The sequence below is a fragment of the Myodes glareolus genome, chromosome 18 (assembly GCF_982192425.1).
Source record: "Myodes glareolus chromosome 18, mMyoGla1.1, whole genome shotgun sequence".
Taxonomy (NCBI): domain Eukaryota; kingdom Metazoa; phylum Chordata; class Mammalia; order Rodentia; family Cricetidae; genus Myodes; species Myodes glareolus.
In genome coordinates, this window is record NC_142043.1 from 3,801,122 (window position 1) to 3,828,218 (window position 27,097).

Below are 27,097 nucleotides of genomic sequence, written 5' to 3' on the forward strand. Positions count from 1 at the left end.
GAGAGACAGAGAGATTTCCCCTAGTAATTATCACCCCCTAGTAATTATCACTGGAATAGGAATTAGCTGATCTTGAGAGGCAGAGAGTTGCTCCTTTGTAATCATCACTGGAATTTTCGGAATCTTCTGTGACATCCTCCCTGCCCCCCCTTTCGGATTACTGGGCTATGTGGTTTCTTCCTATAAAAACTACTTCTCCCGGCCACTCGAGGTTGAACTCTTCCCCTGCGTGGGTTATGAGTCTCGGCCCCAGTGCACTGATCCCCGTCTCGTCATCTTGTCATTAAACCTCGTGTGACTGCAGCAAGGATGGTCTCTCATGAGTTACTGGGGGGGGGGGGTCGCGTTATCCCGAGGCTCGAGTGAGGGTCTCCCCAAATCAGGGATCTTTCAGCAGCAGGCAGCAAAAATGCTGTAGATCCCTAAGCGGTGGCAGCAGGCCATGTGGAAGCAGGCCCTGGGAGCCGCCAGTCCCAGGCAGAGATGGCTGCCGTTTCCTGAGCGGTGGCTGGTCCCTGGCAGGGAGACACGTGGTGGGAGGGCAAGAGACAGAGACATGGATAGGCTGGATATTTATTAAGTGGGTTATGGAAGTATGGAAGGGAAGGGGGAGAAGAGAGAAGAGCAGAGAGAGAGAGAGAGAGAGAGAGAGAGAGAGAGAGCAGAGAAGCCAAAGCTGCCTCTCCGAGAGGGAGAAAGAGAGACTAAGGCTGCAGGCTCAGGGGATGGGGGAGGGAGTGGGCGTGGCTTGTCTCTTAGAGAGACAGAACAACCATTACAGTAGCCCGGACCGTGGTTCCCCCTGGGGAGGCTCAGTCCAGTCTAGTATATTGGACCATGATCTCTTATAATTGGTTTTAAAAAATGACTGGGTTTTCATCAGCTAGCTGTGTGATCTCTCAACATTTATCAAGATTAACTACTTTTCCTGAGATTATCTCCATACCCTGAAGGAGGCATCAAACAGTGATGTCCCACCTCTGTCGGCTGTTCAGGCCAGATTGTTCTGTGGCGGTCAGGGCCACTTCTCCCACAGGAACTGGACTATCTACTAGGTGAGTCTGGTCTGTCCACTGTCTAGCTGCTGCCTGACTCCTTTGCTCCTCAGAAGTGAGAGTTGAAGTCTAGATGACATAGAAGTTGTGCCGGATTAGATCGTAGGCCTGGGACAGAGAGTGAAACTTGTTAACATAAGCAGAAGGATTAGCAGAAAAGGAACCCAACTGCTTTTCTATCTGAGAGAGATCTGGAAGAGAGAAGGGAACATGGACTTTAATAATGCCATTGACTCCTGCTTCCTCCTGGACAGGGCAGAGAAAGGCAGGGTTAAGGTGAGCTCTGGTATGAGAAGAGACAGAGGAAGATTGGGAGAGGGTTAGTCTAGTGTGTAGAGGGGGCCCAAGAAGTAGGGTGAGGTGTGTGGGGATTAGGGAGATGGGTAGGAGGGAGGGGAGGAAAAGAAAGGTGGGTAGGGAAAAAGTTGACCTTGAACTTTCGGTTTGAGTGGGGAGGGGTCAGATGGGGGTGGGTAAGGGGATGAATGTGGAGACTGTTGTTCCACAGGAGGGGGTTGGGTAGTCAGTGTACGAGGGAGTGGGGGAGGGTCCAGTGCCTCTAGATGCATGGCCACGGTGGAAGGTATTTAAGTGGGCTCCCAGTGGAGAAACACATGGTTCTGGGTTTGCATGTGTTCCCTACTTTCCTGTCTCCCTGTCATGTGATCAGCCACCTGAGAGTGTTGTATTTAATAAAATGATGGGCATTTTAATTTGGTTTGATCTGACCTAATTGGAATTCTTTGTGATGGCAGAGCTGTCCCTCTTAGGATATTTTTCCTTGACCCCTCCCCAGGAAATGCCAAGACCACTCCCACAGACTATTTAAACTGCTCCCCAGAAGATAAACACGTGGTCTTTTCTCTTCCTCTTTGGTGGTTGTGTTGACTTTCTGTGCCCCCCCCCCTCAGGCCACCCGAGAGCACAGATGTCCAATTAAACCTGAATATCTTTTAATTTGGTTTGATTTGGTCTGAATGGAATTATTTGTATCAGTGAAGAGGCTCATTTTTAGGAATATTCGTAACATTTATCATCATGTTGGATAATATGTAGGGGGCTGGAGAAGTAGCCCAGAATTCTACTTCCTGATCTGCAGGCAGCAGTGAGAGAAAGAACTGAGCCTGGCATGGGCTTTAGAAACACCCCCAGAGACACATTTCCTCCAACAAAGACACTCCCCTAATCCTTCTAAGATAGTCCCACTCACTGATGACTAAGGATTCAAACATATGAGCACATGGGGGTAAATCTTATTCACAACACCACAAACTCTGTTCCATTTTTATTTTTATGTGTGTTGCTGGGGATCAAACCTGTCAGGGTCCATACGCCCCAACATAAAAACTATTTTTCCCTAACTGGACTGGTACGGAGGCACGGGAAATAATGAGACACAGTTCACACAGCATTATCGGGAGGACATCTCAGTCTTCATCCATTCCTGAAGATCTCCCGTGTTATTATTCAAACACCTTTTATCCCCCAAGTAAACCAAGGTGGAAACTCATTAATATTCTCTTTCCGGGGCACATGGGAGTACTGCCACACTTGCAACTTAAGTCACCAGTTTGGAATCAACACCTCTCCACAGGTGATCTACATATTAACAAAAGAGAAGGAACCATAATCCTGAGTCTGTGTTAGGTGGCTAGCTTGTCTGGCAGGATTGTAGCTGCCTTGGAAATTAAGCATGGCCAGAGAGTCTGGCTGCAAATATCTTGTATGATATATGGGCCTACATAAACCAAGCCTTGAGCAAGTGCTCAATCTAGAAGCTATATTCCCAGGCCTGACCTGGAACTTCTGACCTTAGTGCACCATCTCCCTGAATGCTGAAACTATAGGTGTTTGCTGCCTCATTCAGTCTACAATTACGTTTTAGCCATATAAACACAGTAACACTTTAATCATGCACATTATTACTTTGAATTAAAAATTAAATAAACACAAAGAAAATCTATTGCTTTTGAAGACAAACTATGGCTATGCTCAGATAGCTGAGAATGGAGGATTTCTTGAATCCATGAATTTGAGAACCAGCTATCTCAATACCAACAACACAACACACATAGCATAAATACATGCACTCACACACAGGATACACAAACACATACACACATCCTCACACACCCATACACCACACACACACACACACACACACGAGCATATGTGCACACTGAATAGGAACTGGCCATGTAAATCAGTTGGTAGAGTGTACACATGAAACCATGGCTTCAATGGTCAGTTACTGCACAAACTGTGGTGACATGCACCTGTGATCTCAGCAAGTAGAGGTGGATAAAATGTCCTGTGGAGATGAGGAGAGAGCACGAGACACAAACAAACCCACGTGTATAAGTTTATTAAGAAGATTTGTGCAGATGAGCTCGGTAAAACGGTGTGAACAGAAGGGGAAGAAGAGGGTTCCCCAGCACATGCGCATGAGGGGCAAAGACGTGCCCACGTCAGACGCTGATGACGGGCAACGCTACACCCTGCACCTGCGTATGGGGGCTTCTACGTCAGACACTGGTGATGCAAATGGCGGGCGACTCACGCATGTGCATCTGGGATACATGGGCTGGCCTCAGAACCCGGAAGTGCAGCCTTATAGGTGGCTAAAGGAATTACATTTCACACTTTTGTTTATTATAAAAATTTTGGGGGGCGGGTTAAGGATCTTAATGGGTAGGGAATGGGAGCGCAGCCAGGTCTCTCATAACTGCTTCCTGCTGACTTTGTGGGCATCGAGGGGTTTGGAATGTCCGATGCGTCCTATCCAATCACGTCCTGAGGTGGCTGATTACAACTGCATTTCTTCGGGCTTTGAGGAACTGGGTCATCTGATGGCTTGGACCTCGTAAGATGGAAGAAAAAGCTCAGCAACCACCAAGGTACGTATGCAGGGTGCCCAGCCCCAAGTGGTGTGGTCCATCTTCTTTGACAGGTATGCTACACGTGCAAAAGAAGGTTCCAGTTGATGTTCTAAGACCCCAAGGACATATTCCTCCTTCTCTGCTACATAAAGAGAAAAGAGGCGAGTTAAATCTGGACGATGAAGAGCTGGAGCCTGGATAAGGGCCTGCTGAAGTCTCTGGAAGGGTTTGGTAACAGAAAGGAGAAGGGGTTCATGCAGAGAGCCAAGAGCTGCTTCATATACGGCCGGGGCGAGGAGAGAAAAAGAGGGGATCCAGGAAGCCGGCCACTAATAGGGACGATAAAACCTCTTCTTTGGTGGAAGGAACTGCAAGAGATTGAATTAGTTTTTTTCTGTCTAGAGTTGGAGTTATAGTTAATCCCAAATAAATTACCTGAGTGGTAGACAGTTGAGCCTTAGAAGGTGAGACTCTATAGCCCCATTTGGACAGGAAATTTAAAAGGGCGGAAGTATCCATCTTGCTGATCTCCAATGATGGGCTGCAAAGTAAAATGTTGCCCACATACTGTATGAGCTTAGACTTAGGGAGAGACAGTGAGAGCAGGTCGGAAGCTAAAGCCTGGCCAAACATATGTGGGCTGTCCTGGAATCCCTGGGGAAGGACAGTCCAGGTGAGATATGTGGAAAAATTAGCGTCAGGGTCAGTACAGGTGAGATTTAGGGCTGAGAGGAATAGAGAAAAAGGCATCCTTGAGGTTTAGAACCAAGAAGTGGAAGGTTCCTGGAGGAATAGTGGATAGAAGGGCGAGAGGATTAGGGATACTGGGTGAAGAGCTACGACTGCGGAGTTAATGAGTTAATGTCTTGAACCAGACAGTAAGTTCCATTAGATTTTTTAACAGCAAGTATAGGGGTGTTAAAAGAGAAGAGGTGGGGCGAAGCAGCTTTTTCCTTAAAAGGTCAGAAATATCCCTTAAGGCTCTGGAAAGAGAGAGGGGGTACTGAGCTTGGGTAATGTATTTAGTAGGATCCTGTAATTGATTAACAACGGGGGAATGGTGTTTAGTGATGGAGGGGTTTTGGGTGTCCCAGACTTGGGGGTCTACCTGGGAGGCTGGTAGAGGAAAAGACACGTTAGTGTCAGAAGGTTGGGAGGCTAGGAGAAGGAGGAGTGGAACTACTGGTGAGTCTGGGGTAAGGTGAATGGGAGGAGAAAAGAAATGGAGACTCCTACCTTTGTTAAAAAGTCCCTTCCCATGAGAGGTACCAGACCAGCTGGCATAACTAAAAATGAAAGAGTGAGATAAATGCCTCTAAATACACAATTGAGTGGTGCAGTCTGTTGAGGTAAATAAGCTGTCTCCTACCCCAACAATAGGGGAGCTAGAAGAGGTAGGCTCCCAAAACTCCCTCAGTACTGAGTACGTGGCTCCAGTATCCAAGAGAAAAGAGATGGACTGTCCTGATACTGTAATGAATACCCGTGGCATTGTAATACTTATTACAGATGGCAGTAGCAGTCAGGTCATAGGAGCCAGGGCAGTCTCATTCGTCCAGGGCCAGGCCCAACAGGTCAACTTGGGAATTCTCCGGGTCCGATGCCTCCATGCCACTTTGCACAGGAGGACAATCTACTGACCAGTGACCTTCCCTGTGACACCTTGGACAAGGTCTCCTAGGACTAAGATGAGGATTAGGGCATCCTCAGGCCCAGTGACCCATTTTACCACATTTGAAACACAGATCCCGCAATGTGCACCTGGGATACATGGGCCGGCCTCAGAACGCGGAAGTGCAGCCTTACGGGTGGCTAAAGGAATTACAGTGGAGGCAGCAGGATCAAAAAAATTCTTCAAGGGCATCTTCACAGAGTTTGGGCCAGCCTGGACTACATGAAACCATATCTCAATTAATTCGCTAAAAATTGTCTCTAAAATGTGAAGCATGATCCTAATTAGTCTTAATAATAAAAAATCAAAGTCAGATATCTGGGTAAAGCCTGAAACATCAGAGAAGTAAAGGAACAGCCACAGTCAGCTCTTACCTCTCGGAATACTCAGAATGAAAGGGCCGAAATCTTATCTACAACCTGTCTTATCACTTCCTCTCTCCTGTCTGTGGAGACCTCCACACCTCTATGGTTAACTAGTGGCTAACGCCATCTGATCTTTAGGCAAGCTTTGTCAGAACATAAAATATCACAGCAAAAATGGATAAAGAAACCAACAAATAAGTTTCAGAGCCATGTTTAGAAACACTGGATTTTCAGTAAATATTAGGGCTATTCTAATTTGAAATCAGCTAAAATATGGCTTCTTTTCTTCCTTGACTTCTTCCTTCTTCCATACATACACGCATAGCCTGTTTGGAACTAAATTTCCTTTATTATAACAGGTCTGAGACAAGAAGACAACACAGCCGGCTAACGAAGCCCGCTGACTCTTGTTAGCAGAGTTTTGACTTCCAGGCCTCATGAGGAGTTCTAGCACTCAGAAATGTGGGTGTGGCAAAGGAGAAGCTAATTCTTTTAAGTATGATTTCATGTTGGTTTGCCAGTTGTTGGCAGAAATGAAGGAAAGTGCTGGAAGTGTGCACTGCTTGTGCCCTCCACACACCCTTAGATGCACACTTGGGCTTTCTTCAAGTCTGAAATCTAATTTCTGAAGCAATTCATGAGAAAATAAAGCAGCAGAAAATAAGATCAGAAAAGGAGCTAGCTGAGGTATCTCAGTGTGACCCTCGCATCAAGGCAGACTGCCAGACAGGTCAAAACTAGCTTGGTTTATTTGGTGAGTTCTAGGCCTGTCTGTGAAAAGCTATGAAGGAATGAAGGAGCAAAATAAACTCCATTTTGAAAAAGAACTCCATTTTAGACAGGAACTAACTAGGGGGCTGAATGCAGTCCATCAAAGCCATAAACATTCCCAAGAGTCTGTGTCTGCCCTGGTCAAAGTGACCTCACCAGGGTACTCAAACATTTGTTTACATCTTTTTGCTTCAAATGTCCTTGTAGGTACCTAATTAACCACTGTTTCACCCCTGTGGTTAGCACAGGGTCGGCAGATATCTGGAGGACATAACCAGGGAGGCTGTAGCTATCCCCTCTTAGATACTAATAGCCTATCAGGAACTAACAGCTGAGGTGAGGTAAAGACCTCACCTTTAGCCAATTTTGATAAGTAATTTTATATTTTGAGACTGTAACCTTGTGACTGCTTTGTGGTTTTTGTCTTTATAAATCCCTTACAAAAATAGACAGGGTCCTTCTTCCTCCATCTGCTGTGTCAGACTGTGTGACATAGGACCCGTGGTAGCCTGTACTTAATAGACAAAACCTTGCTTTTGCTTTCAGAAGTGTGGTTCCATGGTGGTCTTCTTGGGGGTAGATAGATAGATAGATAGACAGACAGACACAAAGACAGATAAAGCAGGTAGAGATAGAAGAGATCTTTGTGGAATGAATTTTTTTGTTTTGTTTTGTTTTTTTGAGACAGAGTTTCTCTGTGGCTTTGGAGTCTGTCCTAGAACTAGCTCTTGTAGACCAGGCTGGCCTCACAGAGATCCACCTGCCTCTGCTTCCCCAGTGCTGGGACTAAAGGCGTGTACAATTGCCTGGTTGTGGAATAAACTTAATAGGAGCTTTTTAAAAAGATTTGTGGCCAGGCGGTGGTAGCACATGCCTTTAATCTCAGCACTCAGGAGACAGAGGCAGTCACAACCAGCCTGGTTTACAAGAGTTAGTTCCAGGATACGCCCCAAAAGCTACAGAGAAACCCTGTCTTGAAAAAATAAAATAAAAAGATTTGTGTGTGTCAAGTATATGTATATGTATATGTGTATATGACCACAAGTGGATGTGAGGTCTCTGGAGTTACAGGCAGTTGTAAACTACCTGTGGATTCTGGGACTCAAATCTAAGAGATGCTCTTAACTGTTGAGCTTTCTCTCCAGCTGGAGCATGTGCTCCTTCCACTTTTTTCTTACTGAATGTCAGTCTGTAAGTGCGGGTTAACTGGTGCCACAATGTGTCCTCTTCTTTCTGTCTCACCATCTCTCCGTCACTAAGGCTTCATTTTCTTGTGATTGTTTTGTTTTGTAGTGCTAGAGAATAAGCCCCATGTCTCGTGTAGCATGAATAATAAAAGCCCAGAGACAGAAATTGGGGTTCAACCCGAAAACCAAAAAAGCAAAGCAACCAAGCCACTAGAGAAGTCTTACCTACCAAGGCTGAGTGACCATAAACTAAGCAGCCTAAGCTTCTCTCACCTCCCATTTTATATTCTGTCTAGTGCTGAGAATAAAGGTGTGTGACTCCCTAGGACTGGGATTAAAGGTGCGAGCCACCACCACCACCTGGATTTGTTTCTGCATTGATCTTGGATGACCTTAAACTCACAGAGATCCATCTGACTCTGTCTCCCAAATCCTGGGATTAAAGGTGTGTGCTACCATTACTTGACCTCTAGTGGCTTTAGCTTTGCTTCTGGTCTTCATGTAAGATTTATTTATCAAAATACAAATAATATACCCCTACAATCTCACACATGACATACAAACTTTCTAACAATAATCTAAAGAACAGAATTCTTTCATTGTCAGGTATTGCAGTATTTTTTTTTATAATCAAACCCAGCATATGCTAAGCAGGGCCCTGAATGAATTACATCCTCAGCCAAGACAACACATACCTTCACTATATTTTTGTGTTTCTTTAGCTTTATTTTGGCACCAGTGATTGAAACAAGGTGGGCCTCCATGCATTTGTGGGACAAATGCCTACCACATAGAAACATCCCGGGCATTTTTTGATTGGAGGGGACAGAGTCTCAGAAAATTATCCACTCTGGCCTTGAACTCATTCTGTAATCCAGGCAGGCTTTGAATTTGGGGGGTCTTCCTAGCTCAAACTTCCCAGAAGTTAAAACTTCAGGTCCAGGTAAAGCAGTAAGGTTTTAAAGAGTAACACTGCATGGTAGCCAAGCTCTGAACAGAGTTCTCATTATTTGGTTTTAGCTTGTGTGACTCCCCTGAAGCCTTCCAAAGCCCCAGGGACACATGCCAGTGAATACCAAAGTCTACATTCTCTGTTTGTTACACACAAGATGTCTGTGAAAAAGTTAATTTGTAGATTAGGCACAATAAGAAATTACAGTAACCAGTAAGAAACAACTCTAATAAACAAAGTGCAATAGCTAGGTGTGGCACTGTACATCTTTAATCCAAGTGTTTGGGGGCAGACGCAGCAGATTCCAGGTCAGCTAGGCCTATGTAGTGAGTTCTTTTTTGTTGTTGTTGTTTGTTTGTTGTTTTTTTTCCAGACAGAATCTCCTATGTAGTTAGTTTAGGCTGACTTTCAATTTGCAGGGATTTTCCTGCCTCTGCCAATTCGGTGTTGGAATTATAAGCTGGTACCACATCCTTCTGGCAATGTTAAGGTTACTTGTGGAAGTGAGAGAAAAAATCGAGAAAGCAAGGACTAACTGGCCACCATGAAGGACATGGCTGTGAGGGTGGTGGCTTTGGGGAGTGCAGGTTTAAGGAGTGTAGGGTGCATGCGTGAAGGTCCTTAGAGGATGGGAAAGTGCAGAGACAGGAAGGGTCAGACTTTCGCCAGATCCTATAGACCTTGTGACTCACTGGAGGATCACTGGAAGCAGAGATGTTGAGAAGTCAGGCAGAATTACAGACTTAGAAAATAAGCTGACAAAGGAAAGACGCTGACAACATAAACATGGCTCTTTACAACAGTGGCATTGTTCTTTGTTTGCTCCCTCCGCCTCAGCAGGCTGGCAACTCAGGGCTGAAGCTGGCACAGAGGCAACTCCTCAGAATACACTAGCAGGCTTGATCTGGGACCAGGAGCCGAACAAGCTAAGCAGGCTCTTTTGTCTAACATTGTGTTCTCTCTGTGTTTCTACTACTAAATAAGTACTCAGATGTTTATAAGAACTGCTGGTAAGCCTCCCACTCCATCTTCCCAAATCACAGGCTCTGAAACACTCAACCAACAAAATTCTAAACAGAAAAACAGCATCCTGAGTGTAGTATCTTCTAAGCAGCTTGTACCACATGGTGCAGCATCTAAGCATTTTTCCCTTACAGCAGAAAGTGCAAATCAAATCACCTAGGAAATTAGAGATTGAAAGGGATGTGCTTTTTGATTTGGTTTGGAGTGATATTAGTTAATTATTAATTTTTGTGATGCTGAGGATTGATCATAGAGCCTTGTGCCCGAATTCAAAGGACTCCAGCCCTTATGTAAAGGTCTATATAGTACTGGCTGGTAATTTTAGCAAACAAAATAACAACAGCCTACTCAAGAGGCTGGATTTCTGATTCTTTACATTTTTTTTAATGTGTGTGTGTATGTGTGACCGCGTATATGGGAGCCAGAGGAAATCACCAAGCTGGTTCTCTCCATTCACCATGTACTACAAACTGACTAAACCTAAGTTTTTAGTCTCGGCAATATGTATTTGGTTGTCCTATAGTTTGGGAGGGTGATAAGTCAAACTAATGTATTCTGCATGGAGAAAGGCAAGAAACAAGAGAAAATGGGAGAGTAAGATTGGTGAGTGTAGCTGGCTACTGTGAGGCTGTGTGCAGTCCCAGAGCAGGGAAGTAGAGGAAGGAGGATCACAGGTTCAAGGTTATTCTTGGATATGTATCAAGTTCAAAATCTGTAGTGTCTGCTTTGTCCTGCAAAGAAAACACAACACTGGACTCTTCCCAATGCAGTTTAATCAGGAACCTTGAATAATCTGTGTAGTGATGGGCTGCGGGCAGGCCTGCTTTTCGCCTCACCCAGCTCCCGCATGGCTAGCTTAGTCCCAGAAATAATAACACATAAGTTGTTTTCATTTAAATACTGCCTGGCCCATTATCTCTAGAGAGTTAGTTACTGGCTAACTCTCACATCTTGATTAACCCATTTCTAATAATCTGTATAGTACCACGAGGTGGTGGCTTACCGGGAAAGATTCAGCATGTCTGACCTGGTGGCTGGCTCCATGGCATCTGCCCCATTGCCCTCTTCCCAGCATTCTATTCTGTTTACTCCACCTACCTAATTTTCTGTCCTATCAAAGGGCCAAGGCAGTCTCTTTATTGACCAATGAAAATAACACAATAGACAGATAACCCTCCTCCATCAAATCTGACCCCAGGGAAAGCCAGCCCACAGCTAAAATAGCCTCTGGGTAGCCAACTCCAGCATGCCACGTGGGAAATGCGGATAGGCCCAGGTACACAGAAGCAAGCCAGATCCTTAGCTTTAGCCATGTATGAAGTTATTTACAACTGAAAGCACATTCCACCCGGGGGTGGAGTGTAGGGACCAGCGCCATCTTTAAGGTGTGGCACAAAGCAGCTCTCTACAGTTCCCCCTTTTAGTTTTATACGCCACAGGTAAGAGTAGAGGCCTGCTCTCTGTGAAAACAAGAGCCTTGTACTGATCCTCCTTAGGTGTCTTCCACACAAAGAGTGCCAGACTGGCTTGATGCCATTTTCCATAGGTGGGATCTTGGGCATCAACCCACATGCAGCTAGGCATGCTCTTCTCAAGGCCATCAAAGGCTGTCCTTGAGTGCAGTGCCTTGCCTCGCACCCTGAATGCGTCACATTATCTTCTCATGGTGGCTAACCATGCTTAGGGGGGGGATTGGCCAGTCTCTGTGGCTGTAAAGGCTTGTATTATCATGGCTGCACTGTGACGCTGAGAGTCCCTGATCCGACAGATACACCACAGACAGGCTAGAGAGACCAACAGCAGAAAGCCAGCTAACGCTCCCAAGCCTGCCCCCTCCTTCAGATGATTCATAGCTACAGAGATCCAGGATGAGAGCCATTCAGCCACTCCAGCATCCACTCAGGTAGAATTCATGGTAACGATGGCCACCCTCAGCTGCTCCATCATGGTTTCAAATTCTGCAGTCCAATTACCTAGGAGATAACTAGACAATTGTTTAGACAAGTTTGCAGCATGGGTAAAATTCTCATATTGTATACTTGTCATACAGAGTCCAGCATATTTCCATTGGCATCCTAGCTGAGCCAACTTCCAGAGGATATCAATTTGTTCTTGCACCAAATCAATTCTTTGATTAACTACCATTAATCCTCCTTTCATTGATTCCTTTCTGAACATCCAAAGCCAATGCAACGTTGGCTGAAAGGTTATTCAAAGTCTGTGCATTCTGCACAGTATGGCTCATGGCAATCGCTGCAGTGGCAGCTCTAACTGCCGCCAGGGAAGTGGCAGCAATGATGGCAGCAGTAATTCCAAAATCTCTTTTCTGTCTAAATACGCTCATAGCATGAGGAGCATCCACAGAGATGGGTATCCACCATGGCATGCGGGTGACAACCGCATATTTAAATTAACTGGCATTCCAGCATTGAGCATAAAAGCAAGTCTCATTATTACAATTGTTTGGCTCCGTATTACTTACAACAAACAAAATGGAGGATAAACACACACTGGGGTGAACTTATAGGTAATATTATAAATTGCTTTACTTCCTTCACCAGAACAGCCAGATTGGGTTGAATAAATACTAGTGGTGCCATTGGTGGAAGTAACAGTAACATAGGACGGCTTAGAGCCCCAATATCCCCACAGGCGAGACATACTCCAGGTAAATTGGCTAACTCCATGAACTCCTCCACCAATCATAATCATGGGTTCTAAATTTATGCAACTACCATTAAGACCACACAGCAACCAATTATCAAAGGGGTTAGACACATATCTTTGGAAAGGATTTTGATCACTAAAATTAAAGCCTGCAAAACTTTTATTAAAGCCTTGCTAATCCCTGGGGAAAAAGTAAAATGCTGTGCTTTATCAGCCCAAGTCACTGTATGGGACTAACAACCAGTCCCGGGCCAGACCCCTCCCCAGTTCTTTCTCCAACAATAGGGAGCCCATTTTGGTTGGTGTGGAGGAATACCATCATCCATTTTTGCAGGCCACCATCCCGATTCCTAAGTTGCATTCGCCGAATGACAGGGGCCACTAGAACTCGAGGGCAAATCAAACCAACCAGCCATTTGATTATATAAGGGAATACAGGAGGATGCTTCAGAAATATTATAAACTATATAAAAACATAAGGTTCCTTCCAGGCTAAAAGATCTATTCTCTTCTATGGGTGCTAAATCCACTTCCATTGGCAAATGAGGAATATCAAGACTTCTATTACTAGTAAACAGTCGGGGAAACAACTTAGCATCGTGATGAATCAGCATTGGTCGTGGGAACATGGAAAGGATCCGCCATCTTAGTTCCATCCATCCGTTCGGAATCATCAGCAGAATGGGCCATAGTGCTATCAGCACCAACTTCATGGTCTTCATGGTCCCGGACACTCAGAGATCAGTCGCTCAGAGATCCACACCGGATCTTGTCCATCCTAGGGGAAAACACAAAGAGAACCTTGTGCCCATGCCATCACAGGATCAGGCCTGTACCAGAGCCCTGTCAGGATATCTTTTCACTTGACCATCCCTTTAACAGGGCCATGGGGGTCCTGATGTCTATCAGCTGCAGAAAGACCTTGAGCGTCCAAATTTTAAAAAATTTATAGTAAATAAAGCAAGGGAAAGTCTCTCTTTTGGGGTCCAGCCGTGGCCTATTCCCCCTTTTTGTTTTAGCAGACATTCTTTTAGTGTGCAGTGAGCACGCTCCACAATGCCTTGTCCTTGAGGGTTATAAGGCAAGCCATGAACAAGCTGCACTTCCGTTTGTAGACAAAAGGAGGCAAACATTTGACCTGTGTAAGCTGGTCCATTGTCAGTATTTAATTGTTGAGGTTTGCCCCAGGCAACCCAGGCTTCCAGGCAATGGGCAATGACATTGTGCACCTTTTCTCCTGTCAGAGGTGTGGCATGTATTACGCCTGAACAGGTGTCCACAGACACATGTACATATTTTATATTTCCAAACTCAGATATATGTGTCACATCCATTTGCCAGATTTTTAGAGGGAGTAGACCTCGTGGATTTACTCCAATACTGGGTGCGTGTTGATGAGTCACACATTGAGAGCAATCTAAAATCACTTGTCGAGTATCTGCTCGAGAGAGATGAAATTTTTGTTATAATGCTTTAGCATTAACATGAAAAGCTTTATGAAAAGCTCTCGCCTTTTCCAAGGTAGAACTCATGAATATACATTCCATCCTAGTCCACTGATCAGCTATATCATTTCCTTCACTCAAGGGTCCTGGCAGACCCGTATGGGCTCTAACATGCTGAATGTAAAATCTATTTCTTCTCTGCCAAATTAAATGTTGCAATTGTTGAAATAAAAGGCACACTGTACTGGAACTTTTAATAGGTCCAGCTACTTCTAAAATTATAAGGGCATTAACAACGTATGCAGAATTCAATATTAGCTTAAATGCAAAAGGGCAAACTTTAAAGACTTCAACTACAATTTGTAATTCAACAATCTGAGGAGAGTCAGGTTGAAACTGATGCATCACGGGTTCTTGTTTATCTATCATATACACCTCACAGCCTGTATTAGATCCGTCTGTAAATACATTTGGAGCCATGGAAATAGGCTACGATGATGTTATTTTAGGAAATATTACAGAATGCTCCTTAAAAAATCCCAACAATGGATGTTTGGGATAATGATTATCTATGTTGCCATCAAAACCACACTGCAAAATAGCCCAATCATCTATCGTAGCAGACAAGATCTTAAACTGATGGCTGGAATAAGGCACTATAATGATGGTAGGGGCAGTCCCAAAATATTGTAAACACTGTTGAATCCCGTTCAGGGCTAAAGTTGCCACAGCAGTAGGATAATGCTCAAGAGATTTGGCTGGAGATCTTTTGGGATAAATCCAAAGCAATGGCCCATTTTGCCATAACAACCCTGTAGGCTGGTGATATGAAGGAAGAATGCATAAAACAATGTCTTGGCCCTCTTGAACCCTTTGTAGAAAGGCATCTTGTAATCTACTTTTCACCTTCCTCAATGCCTCTCGTGCCTCATTAGTCGGTTGCCTTGGAGAATCCAAAGTGGAACCTCCACGTAAAACATTATATAAGGGTTTTAACTCATAATTTGGCAACTTCAAATAACATCTAAGCCAATTTATATCACCTAACAACTTTTGAAAATCATTCAAGGTCTTTAAATTATCTTTTCTCAATTCTACCTTTTGTGGAACAATTTGCTTCTTACAAAGTTGTGCTCCTAGATAATTGACAGTCTTATCTTTTTGTACCTTTTCAGGGGCTATAAACAATCCCTTCCTTTCAAGCAATTTAATTAACTCCACATAGGCCTGTTCTAAGTCTGAGCAGCATATCTCTGTCCCACGCTGGATTTCCAGCTGCTTGATCAGCTGTAGCCTGCTCGCTAGCAAACTCAATCAAAAAGGCTCTCCAATCTAAGTACTGTCCAGGGCTCAGGCATGCCCGAGCAAGCCCACTCCAGTCGCTAGGTGTCATACAGTATCTATTCAGGGCTTCTACCTTCGCCACCGCAAAAGAGGCTGTAAATTCATAAATTCCCACAGACTCAACCAAAGACTTAATCACCTTAAAATCCAGGGGCTCTTCATACCTAATTTCTTGCGGACCTTGAAACACTGGATATGCTAGTTGCAACTCAGTTTTCACCGCTTTCCAGATGTCCAGATAAAATGTGCATCTGGAGCTGCCCTGACCTCCTCCCACATAAGGTGGAGGGGTAGAGGGTGTCATGGGGCAAGGCGTCAGAGCTTTTGAACCTCCTTTCTCCTTTTTTTCTCTCCCCTTTTCTCAGTTTTGCCTTCTCCAACCTTTTTATGAGTGGCTGCAGTTTCTCATCTGACTCTTCTAACTCAGAAAAGTCTGGGTATAACTTTCCTTGCTTCTGATGGTTTCTTTTACTGCTTGCCTTCTCTGACTTCTCTGATCTTTCCTCTAGCAACATTTCCAGTGCTGCCTGTCCATTTTCTACCGCTTCACTGCAACGCTGGTCCTCCAGACAGCCTCTAATTAACTTCCAAATTGGCCTGATCCCACTTTTAAGTGTCCCTTGTTCAAAGGCAAAATCTAGGTCTCTCCCTAGCTTCTCCCACGAGGATATCGAGAGACTCCCTGAAATGGCGAACCAGGGTGCAATGGCATCACATTCGTTCAGAAACCTCTCCAAAATACTTCATTTTATCTTTAAATTCTTTGAACGTAGCAGTTCGTTAAGAGCCAAAAAAATTGGGTGTGAATGATTAGCACCCATAATTGATTTATTTTTCTTTTACTTTCGTTTTGTCAACTTGCAAAACCACTCTTCGCTCTTCACTCACTCCTTATCTACAGAGTGAGCAATTAATCTCCACTCTTGAAGTGATTGTTCTCTCTTTATTTACAGAGAAGAGCAATTAACCCCCGCTTTGCCACAGTTTCTCTCCCTTTATTTACAGGGTGAGCAACTAGCCCCTGCTTTGATCACAGGATCCCCTTTTTTTACCTGGGGACTTATCTGTGCACAGCCCTGGCTACAGAGAGTTCTGAGTCCTTGACAAGAGGAGTGTCACCGTACAGGCCACCACTTGTAGTGTCTGCTTTGTCCCGCAAAGAAAACACAACACTGGACTCTTCCCAATGCAGTTTAATCAGGAACCTTGAATAATCTTCTGACCCTAGGGAAAGCCAGCCCACAGCTAAAATAACCTCTGGGTAGCCAACTCCAGCAAGCCACATAGGAAATGTGGATAGGCCCAAGTACGCAGAAGCAAGCCAGATCCTTAGCTTTAGCCATGTATGGAGTTATTTACAACCGAGAGCCCTCACCATTCGGGGGGTGAAAGGCAGAAGCCAGCACCATCTTTAAGGTGCGGCACAAAGCAGCTCTCTACAAAGATCAGTCATGGAAAATATAGAACTCAAATAGATAAACAGCAAAAAATAATGATTTAATATTGGTGAATTAGGCTGGGCATGGTGGTGCACACCATTAATCCTGGAAGTTGGAGGTAGAAGTAGGAAGACCAGATGTCTACAACCAGTCTTTATCACATACTAAATATGAGGCCATATTTGGTTATATGAGACCCCATCTCAAACACACACACACACAAACACAAACACAGGGAGAGGGCGGTGGACTTGTAAATATTTTTGAAGTTCGTATACTTACAAATCATGAAACTTACTGTTTTTAATAATTTTAATTGAGTTCTACATTTATCTCTGCTCCCCTCCCTGACTCTCCCCTCCCCTTCAACTCTCTCCCAAAGTCCCTATGCTCCCAATTTACTCAGGAGATCTTGTCTTTTTCTACTTCCCATGAAGATTAGATCTGTGTATGTCCTCATTGTTGTCTAGGTTCTTTGGGATTGTGATTTGTGGGCAGGTTTTCCTTGCTTTATGTTTAAAAACCACTTATGAGTGAGTAAATGTGATAATTGTCTTTCTGTGTCTGGGTTACCTCACTCAAAATGATGTTTTCTAGCTCCATCCATTTTCCTGCAAAATTCAAAATGTTGTTCTTTTTTTTTCTCCATTGTGTAAATGTACCATATTTTCCTTATCCATTCTTTGGTCAGGGGCATTTAGGTTGTTTCCAGGTTCTGGCTATGACAAACAATGCTACTATGAACATAGCTGAGCACGTGTCCTTGTGGCACAATTGAGCATCCTTTGGATATATACCCAAAAGTGGTATTGCTGAGTCTTGAGGAAGGTTGTTTCCTAATTTTCTGAGAAATTGCCACACTGACATTCAAAGGGGCTGTAACCAGCTTGCATTCCCCACAGCAAGCAATGCAGAAGTGTTCCCTTTTCCCCATAACTTCTCCAGGATATGTTGTCATCAGTGTTTTTTTTTTTATCTTGGCCATTCTTACAGGTATAAGATGGAATCTCAGAGTTGTTTTGATTTGTATTTCTTGATGACTAAGGATGTTGAACATTTCCTTAAGTATCTTTCAGCCATTTTAGATTCCTCTGTTGAGAGTTCTCTGTTTAGGTCTGTAGTCCATTTTTTAATTGGATTGTGTGATTGGTGTCCAATTTCTTGAGTTCTTTGTATATTTTGGAGATCAGACCTCTGTCTGATATAAGGTTAGTGAAGATCTTTTCCCATTCTGTGGGCTGTCGTTTTGTCTTGTTGACCGTGTCCTTTGCTTTACAGAAGTTTTTCAGTTTCAGGAGGTCCCATTTATTAATTGTTTCTCTCAGTGTCTTTGCTGGTGGGGTTCTATTTAGGAAGTAGTTTCCTGTGCCAATGCATTCAAGTGTACTTCCCACTTTCTCTTCTATAAGGTTCAGTGTTGCTGGCTTTATATCAAGGTCTTGGATCCATTTGGACTTGAGTTTTGTACATGGTGATAGATATGGGTCTATTTTCATTTTTCTACATGTTGATATCCAGTTATGCCAGCACCACTTGTTAAATATGCTTTCTTTTTCCATTTGATATTTTTTGCTTCTTTATCAAAGATCAGGTGTTCGAAGATATGTGAATTGATATCCGGATCTTCTATTTGGTTCCATTGGTCCTCCTGTTTGTTATGCCAATATCAGGCTGTTTTCAGTACTGTAGCTCTGTAGTCAAGTTTGAAATCAGAGATGGTGATGCCTCCAGAAGTTATTTTATTGCCCAGGATTGTTTTGGCTATCCTGGGTTTTTTGCTTTTCCAAATGAAGTTGAGTACCATTCTTTCAAGGTCTTTGAAGAATTTTGCTGGGATTATGATGGGCATTTTGTTGAATCTATAGATTGCTTTTGGTAAGATTGCCATTTTTACTATATTAATTCTTCCTACCCAAGAGCATGAGAGGTCTTTCTACTTTATGGTGTCTTCTTTCTTTATAGATTTAAAGTTCTTGTCATATAAGTCTTCTACTTGTTTGGTTAGAGTCACTCTGGGATATTTTATGCTATTTGTGACTATTGTGAAGGGTGTTGATTCACTGATTTCTTTCTCAGCCATTTTATCATCTCTGTACAGGAGGGCTATTGATTTATTTGAGTTAATCTTGTACCCTGCTACATTACTGAAAGTGTTTATGAGTTGTAGAAGTTCCCTGGGAGAATTTTGGGGATCACTTATGTAAACTATCATATCATCTGCAAATAGCAAAAGTTTGACTTTTCTTTTCCAATTTGTAGCCCCTTGATCTCTCTTTGGTGTCTTATTGCTCTATCTAGGAACTCAAGAACTATATTGAATAGGTATGGAGAGAGTGGACAGCCTTGTCTTGTTCCTGATTTCAGTGGACTCGCTGGGAGTTTCTCTCCATTTAGTTTGATGTTGGCTATTGGCTTGCTGTATATTGCCTTAATTATGTTTAGGTATGTTCCTAGTATCCCTGCTCTCTTCAAGACCTCTATCATGAAGGGATGTTGTATTTTGTCAAATGCTTTTTTGGCATCTAATGAGATGATCATGTGGTTTTTATTTTTCAGTTTGTTTATATGGTGGATTACACTGACAGACTTTCGTGTGTTGAACCATCCCTGCATCTTTGGGATGAAGCTGACTTGATCATGGCAGATGATGGTTCTGATGTGTTCTTGGATTTGATTTGCTAGAATCTTATTTAGTATTTTTGCATCAATGTTCATGAATAAGATTGATCTGTAATTCTCTTTCTTAGTAATTTCTTTCTGTGGTTTGGGTATCAAGATAATTGTAGCCTCATAAAAAGAGTCTGGCAATGCTCCTTCTGATGAAACCTACTTTTTTGTTTATTTGTTTTTTTTGTTTTAAATTTTTTTTACTGCAATACAACAATGAAGTAAACAGTAATCAGACTTCTACCAATTTCCCCCAAACAAATAAAGAATGCAAAGAGGAAAATAACTCTATCCATATGTGTACAGCTTATAAAATCACGTTAGAGGGTCTCACATTCAACAATCAGGAAATTTTTAAATAGTAGTAATTATTTTCATTTTAAGAAAACGTTCCCCTCTACCCTCCCTACCCCAAGCATTGAACATGGCTTCCTTTTGCATTAATTTCATATTCATGTGAAGCAGCAACAATGACCATCATTAATTTTGCGTTTCTGTTTACATATGCTCCAATTTTTCCCCTATTTCAAAAAGCCATTTTCCACTGTTGCCATAAAACAGACTATAGATTCTAGGTAGATTCTATACCAATCTAGGTAGATTCAGAAACCAATCTTAAGTCAAAGAAAAGAGAAAGTAGGACATCACACTAAATTTTTTTGATCTAATACACTAGAATGAAACCCAGGAAATGTTACCTGTTTAGAAGAATAAAGACCTGTAAAGGTGGATGTTTGGTTGTCTAGTATTTTACACTGTGTGGCTTTGCAGCATCAGCTAACTGAAGCAGACATGCATGGTATGTATCCCTGCCCTGTGTCCTAGCTCCCTCCCCTCCCACCCCCACCAACCTACTACCATATACCAAATATTGTGGATATGAGCCCAAGTCACCCCAGACAATCCAGTGAACAAAGTTAGTGTAATGCACTGGTGTGAGTGAGATACAAAAGAGTCTCTTCAATCTTCATCAAAGTTCTGCTGTAGAAGAAAGCTGGCAGCCAAATTTTCATTCTTCTCACAAGCAAAATATGCTTGAATCACAAGTCCTTCAGGAAATCCTAGTGCCTTTAACCGTTCTCTAGGTTCTTTTTCCTGAGGTGTTACTTGAATGTAGTTCATGTGCCCACTACCAGCAACTGCCTTTCCTCTGCTGCCACCTCCACCACCGCCTCTACCTCCTCCACCTTCTCCTCCACACTGACCAACAGCTTCCTGAACTGGTTCATTTAACATCTGAATAAAGTGTTCCTGGAGTTGGTTAATTTGCTGCAGCAACTGAGGGTTCTTTTGACCTAGCTGCTGTACCAAAGCTGGAAGCAGGGAAGGATTCTGCTGGATAATTCGTGACATCTGTTGAAACTGAGGTTGATTGCTTAAAAATTCAAGAGGGTGACCTCCAGCACTAGTTGCTACCGTTGCGTTGTAGTAGCTGCAGCTGCTGCCACTGCTGGAGACTGAGGAGTTCAGTACTCACTGCCTGGGGAGGAGGGTCAACCACAGCCCGACTTTCTCTATCTCCTGGGATTCCCATTAGAAGATATTCTACAGCTCTGTCGGGTTTGCTGAAACTGGCTCTCAGGGCTGCAGTTACTTGCTCTCGTTCGTAGCCCATTGGCATGATGACCTGTCGTCACAAGGGCACTTGTTGCATCTTCAAAAAGGTTTGACCGGGAAGAATCTCCTGGTGTACTGTCAGCTCGTGCAGGATTAGTAACCACTGGGAACTGTGCTGGTTTTTCTGCAGCTTTCTCAGGCTGAGTTGCGGGTACAGAAGATTCTGTAGTTGAGGCTGGAGTAATAGATGCAGGTGTGGAAGTGGGAGCTGAAGCAGGGGAGGGGACTGGAGCCTGAGCCACAACTGTTGACGTGGAGGAGCTAACTGCAGCCATGATGGGAGCATTCGATGGCTGAGTTGTCATTGGCACTGGGGCTGTCACTGCGTTAGGTTTTGTCACCATAACCACCACAAAGTTTTTCTCATCAACTTTGTATTCTTTGAGAACAGTGTCACCACTGAGGAGTTTGCCTGCATAGATTAGCTTCTGACCCGCTACTGGAAAGATGTCTTTCCCCTTTTTTAGATTCAATCTTCTCTTTTAGTGCCATTACCGTCTCCTCCGGATAGATGTTGATCTTGAAAGTCTGCTGCTGAAGGGTTTTCAGAGTGTCCTGCAGGGTGCCTGCTCTGGGGCCTGGACGCCACGGGTGGCCGCAATCCTAGCAATCTCAGGAGGAAGGCAATGGGGGTGGAATTTTGTCACATTCGCCCCTCCAAGTCTCGCTCTTCCCAGGCCCCTAGTCCTCTGGCGTCCTCTGGCCGCGCTGCCGGTCCCCTCCCCCACCCCAAGCTCAGCCTGCTGTGCTTCCTCTCGGGTCAGGCACCGGGCCCTCGGGAGGCAACAGGGACTCCCCGATGACAGTAGAGAATCCACTACCTCACAACAGGATGGTGGCCGCCATCACCGTGACTCGCCGAGACGTGCCCCCTCCCCCACCATGAAAACCCGGAAACCTACTTTTAAGCAAAGTTTATGACTGACTGATCTCTTCCCCCAAAGTTAATTCACTTTGACTTCTGTTCCTGGAACACTTGCAAAACCACTTGTTTTGCTGGTCAACACACCTGGGCTTGATTCCCACCTCTACCACTTCCTGTGGCCGTGTTAGGTCAGTCTTTCAGAGCTAGCATGTCAAGCAGATAGTGCTCCTTTGCATGTGTGTGTGTGTGCATGTATGAGTGTGCATGTATGTGTGTGCATGCATGTGTGTATGTATGTGTAGATGTGTAGAAGACAGCACAGATGAATGTTTTCAGACAACTCCAGCACATGCTAAACCCTGATACTGAAAGACCCCCGATTTGGGGAGACTCTCAAAATCTCGGGAAGACGCGAACCCCCCCCCCCCCCCAGTAACTCACGAGAGACCGTCCTTGCTGCAATCACACGAGGTTTAATGACAAGACGACAAGACGGGGACCAGTGCACTGGGGCCGAGACTCATAACCCATGCAGGGGAAGAGTTCGACCTCGAGTGACCAGGAGAAGTAGTTTTTATAGGAAGAAACCACATAGCCCAGTAATCCAAAAGGGGGGCAGGGAGGATGTCACAGAAGATTCCGAAAATTCCAGTGATGATTACAAAGGGGCAATTCCCTGCCTCTCAAGATCATTCTCAAAGGTCGTAATCAGCTAGTTCCTGTTCCGGTGATAATTACTAGGGGGAATCTCTTTGTCTCTCAAGATTACTCTCAAGATTACAATCCACCTTTATCTTCAGCTAGTTCCTGGAACCCTGGAACTGGTTAACCTTAGATTTCTAATTCTTCTCTTCCTGCTAGATTTTTGGCTCTATTTTCCTGTTAGGGGGATCTGGATTTATCCAGGTCTTTCAATACCATTATCTAACTGCATTTGTGGGTCTCTTTTGGGTGTGTGCCTGCCCTTGCCCAAGGCTGTAGGGTGGGGTTATTCATCACCACATAGTGCCCAAGTAGGTCAAGGATCCAGGGTATGAATCCTCAAGTCCTTTAGCAACCTGATGAAAACTTTAGCTGTGGAACTGAGAAGCATTTTCTTCAAACCAGCAGGCATGCAAAGGCTGCTAAGGCACTCTGCAACACCTCAATGTCCAAATAGAGTTCCGGGTCCAGTTTCCAGAGATTGGGCGGCACTGTTGTAATGAGAATTTTCACCGTAGCAACAGAAGAACTGATTTCAAAGCCAGTTTCATTAGTCAGCATGGTCAAAACTTCTGAGGGATCCTGGGCTCTCAGGCTTTCCTCGACTTTGTTTGGCAGGGCAGCAACAGCTTTCAATGATGACAGGATCTTTAGTATTACCATCAAGTCAACCACATTGTGTCCTGTAGTCATTGTCCCCTTTTTATAGGATCCAACCTGTCGGACTGTCAGGGTCTGACTCCCCAACATAAAACTACTTTTCCCTAACTGGACCAGTGCAAAAGTGCAGGAAAAAATGAGACACAGTTCACACAGCAATATCAGAAGGGAGTCTTAGGTTTCATTCATTCCTGAAGATCACCTGCATTTATTATTCAAACACCTTTTATTCCCCAGGTAAACCAAGGTGGAAACTAATTAATATTCTCTTTCCAGGGGACATGGGAGTACCGTCACACCTGCAACTCAGTCACCAGCTTGGAATCCACACCTCTCCCCAGGTGATCTACATAATAACAAAAGAGAAGGAGCAGTACATCCTGAGGCTTTTGTTAGGGTAGCCACAGCTTGTCTGGCAGGATAGTAAGTAGTTGTCTTGGAAACCAAACATGGCCAGAGAACTTGGCTGTAAATATCTTGTATGAAATATGGGCCTACATCGGACTTCTTCAATTTGCACTTCAAATGTCCCTGGAGCCACAATCAAGTTATTAATTACATTGTTTATTATTGCCACCACAGAAAGGATAGACACCTGCTCCGCAGAATTGGGGGCAAGGTCCTGATTCCTCTTCAGCAAGGCTTTGCTGAAAAATGTTTCATCAGGTTCAGGCTTGATGCGAGGAAAAGCCATTTCACACAAATTTAAATCAAAAGGGATATGGGGCACAAAAGGCCTGAACCCTCCTCCAGGCCCTCTTTTGGAACCAAAGCACCCTCCATGACTATGTCCTCTGTCACCCCTTATGGCCTGCTTAATGCTGAACATCGGAGGCCACTCTACCACCCTTTCCCTGGAAGAATCAGGTCCACCGGGGTTAGCTTTTTAAAGGCAAAAACTACAAGCCCTTCAGGGCCATCATGGGGGGTTGGAACGGGTGCAAGGTCTTTGCTCTTTCCCATCCTGTTATGTCAGCTTGTTTTTTGTTTTTAGAGCAAGGTCACCATGTCCCATGGTCAGGACATCTTTATCAGTCTCCACCAGGTGGCTGGGCATCCTTGTGCTTTGAAATTTCCCGAGGGGGGGCACTATCTTGTTTGGGAGCATGAAGCTAGTCTGGGGTTTTTGATTTTAAAACACCCTGCTAGGAAATTCCTTCTCACTCCTTTGAGGATAAGGGATGAGGGTCTCACAGTATATATATTTTAGACCTAAATTACGAGGAGGTGAGGTACTGAAAGCACACTCAGAAAGGTTTTTTAGACTGTTTGCATACACACACACACACACATATGTTTATTAATGAATAAACATAGGCTGGAAAGATGGCTCAGTAGTTAAGGGCACATGCTGGGGGCTTGAAACATAGCTCAGTGATTAAGAGATATCCTAGTACCCTCATGGTGGTTCACAACCATCTGTAACTCCAGTTCCAGTTCCTTCTGCCTTTAAGGGGACTATACATATAATGTGGTACACAGACAATACGCAAGTAAAATTTAAGACACAAATACAGAAAAAAAGAGGTAGAGAGAGAGAAAGAGAGAGAGAGTGAGAACTTGCCGCTCTCCCAGAAAACCTGTTCCCAGCACTCACATCAAGCAGCTCATAGCCACCTTTAACTTCAGCTCTAGGATATCTGATTTCTCTTCTAGCCTCTGCAGGCACTGCACTCATGTGTGTATAAACTCACACAGACACATAAAAATAAATCTGAATACACAATTTGAAGTTTACAGATAATTTGAATAGAAAGTGCAGCAGCTGCTCACACAGAGTCCTTCTCCCCTCATCGCTCTCTTTGCTGACTGTTAGAACTTTTCTCAGGACAGCACCTTTGGTGTCCCACCCAGTCATTACTGTCTCCCATGAGAAACTACTGGAGCCTAATAGTCATTTGACTATGTCTTTACTGTTGCCATTTACAGAATACCAGACAGGAATGTAGGTGGGCTTACCTAACATGGATGTTTGCATTTAAAGTGTCTTCATGCCCTTTGTGGTGTGACAGCTTATCTCTTTTTTTTTTTTTTTTTGATTTTTCGAGACAGGGTTTCTCTGTAGTTTTTGGTGCCTGTCCTGGAACTAGCTCTTGTAGACCAGGCTGGCCTCGAACTCACAGGGATTCGCCTGCCTCTGCCTCCCGAGTGCTGGGATTAAAGGTGTGCACCACCACTGCCTGGCTAGCTTATCTCTTTTATCACTAAACAACATTCTGCTATGTGGATGCACCATATGCTCATCTAGTCATCTAAGGAAGGACTCATGGGTGCTTACAAGGTTGGGCTATTGTGAATAAGCTGTTGGAAACATTCCTTTGTAGGTTTCATCTTGCTTTAAAATAGTCTTATTGTAGCCAAGGCTGACTTTGAACTCTTCACGATCCTGTCTTCAGCTGCCACGTGCTGGTATTACAGTTGTGTGACATCACGCTGGGCCCTTTGCAGGCGTTTTTGTGGGAACATATAGTCTCAAACCCAGGTCAATGGAATGGCTCCGAGGTTGAAGGTACTTGCTGCTAAGCCTGAAGACATGAGTTTAACAGGAAGGATTCACTTGGTGGAGACAGCCAACTCCAGAAGTTGTTCTCTAATCTCCACACATGCACATTACTGTATGCACACACAGTAGATAAACAAGTGAAAATGTGATCTTTTCCTAGATTATTTGTATAAATACCAAGGTGGGTGATTATATATCATATGTTTAGGTTGTTTAGTTTTGTAGTGAAGCTCCCAAAATGTCTTGGAAAGTGACAGCACCATTTGCATTTCCACTAACAATGAATGCAAGTCTTTGAGCTCCACACACTCACTAGCGTGGTGATTGACCACTCTCATAGTCTGCTCTGTTGTTCACTGCATTATATCCATATGCTCACTAGCATGGTGACTGACCATTCTGATAGTCTGTGCTGCTATTCACTGCAATGTTTATATATGCAATAGTATATACCATTAGCATTTTCATATGCTTATGTATCATATATTACTCTTTCTTAGTGTCTACTCACATTCTAAGTATGTCCATTGTGAAACTGGATTGTTGTACCTGGTGTCCCAGACTTATAATCCCAGCTACTAGGGAGACTGAGACAGGAGGGGCCTCAATTCTAGGCTATAGAGTGAATTCCAGGCCAACACAGAGAATTTACTGAGAGACCTATTTCAAAATAAAACTAAGGGATATATACACAAATTAAAGGAAAGATTTTTAAACATAATTATAAACCAAAACAAAGAGAGCACACTCATTAGGCCAACAAGATAGTTCAGCCACCAAGCCTGATAAACTGAGTTCAATCCCCATTACCCACATAGTAAAAGAAGAAAATCAATTCTTGGAACTTGTCCTCCAACCTACACAAATGCCTTAACGTGTATAGCCTTCAACACAAATAAAAATAAGCAGTTTTAAAAATCAAAAGAAGCTTGATACAATAGCAGATGCTTCTAATCCCAACATTCAGGAAGGAGAGGCAGGAGGATCAGGAATTTGAGGCTAGCCCAGGCTTTGTGAGATCCTGTCTACAATAAACAGACAGCAGGGAGCTGGAGAGATGGCTCAATGGTTAAAACCCTTGCCTCTCTTGCATAGGACCTGGACTGAGCTTTGAGCACACATAGGGCAGCCCACAGTTGTCTGTCACTCCAGTTCCTTCTTCCAGTCTCAGAAGACACCAGGCATTCACATGGTGCACTGGCATCATACAGGCAAAACACTCACACACAAAATAAAGAAATAGATAATTAAAACAAAAACAAACAGAAAAGGATGGCTGGAGAC

General features: G+C 43.8%; 1 long non-coding RNA gene and 2 pseudogenes across 1 annotated transcript; all 3 read right to left on the reverse strand.

Annotated features, from left to right (window-relative positions):
* Positions 1-3,685: 3,685 nt before the first annotated feature.
* Positions 3,686-13,322, reverse strand: LOC146890715 (uncharacterized). The gene is made up of 2 exons (XR_014998237.2): positions 4,370-13,322; positions 3,686-4,076 (listed from the first exon to the last, which is right to left on the reverse strand). It is a non-coding gene; the product is annotated as an uncharacterized LOC146890715 (long non-coding RNA).
* A 7,008-nt stretch (positions 13,323-20,330) lies between these two features.
* On the reverse strand, positions 20,331-21,679 carry LOC148119053 (lysine-specific demethylase RAD23B pseudogene; annotated as a pseudogene).
* Positions 21,680-23,046: 1,367 nt separating this feature from the next.
* Positions 23,047-24,004, reverse strand: LOC125416346 (interleukin enhancer-binding factor 2 pseudogene; annotated as a pseudogene).
* Positions 24,005-27,097: the final 3,093 nt, after the last annotated feature.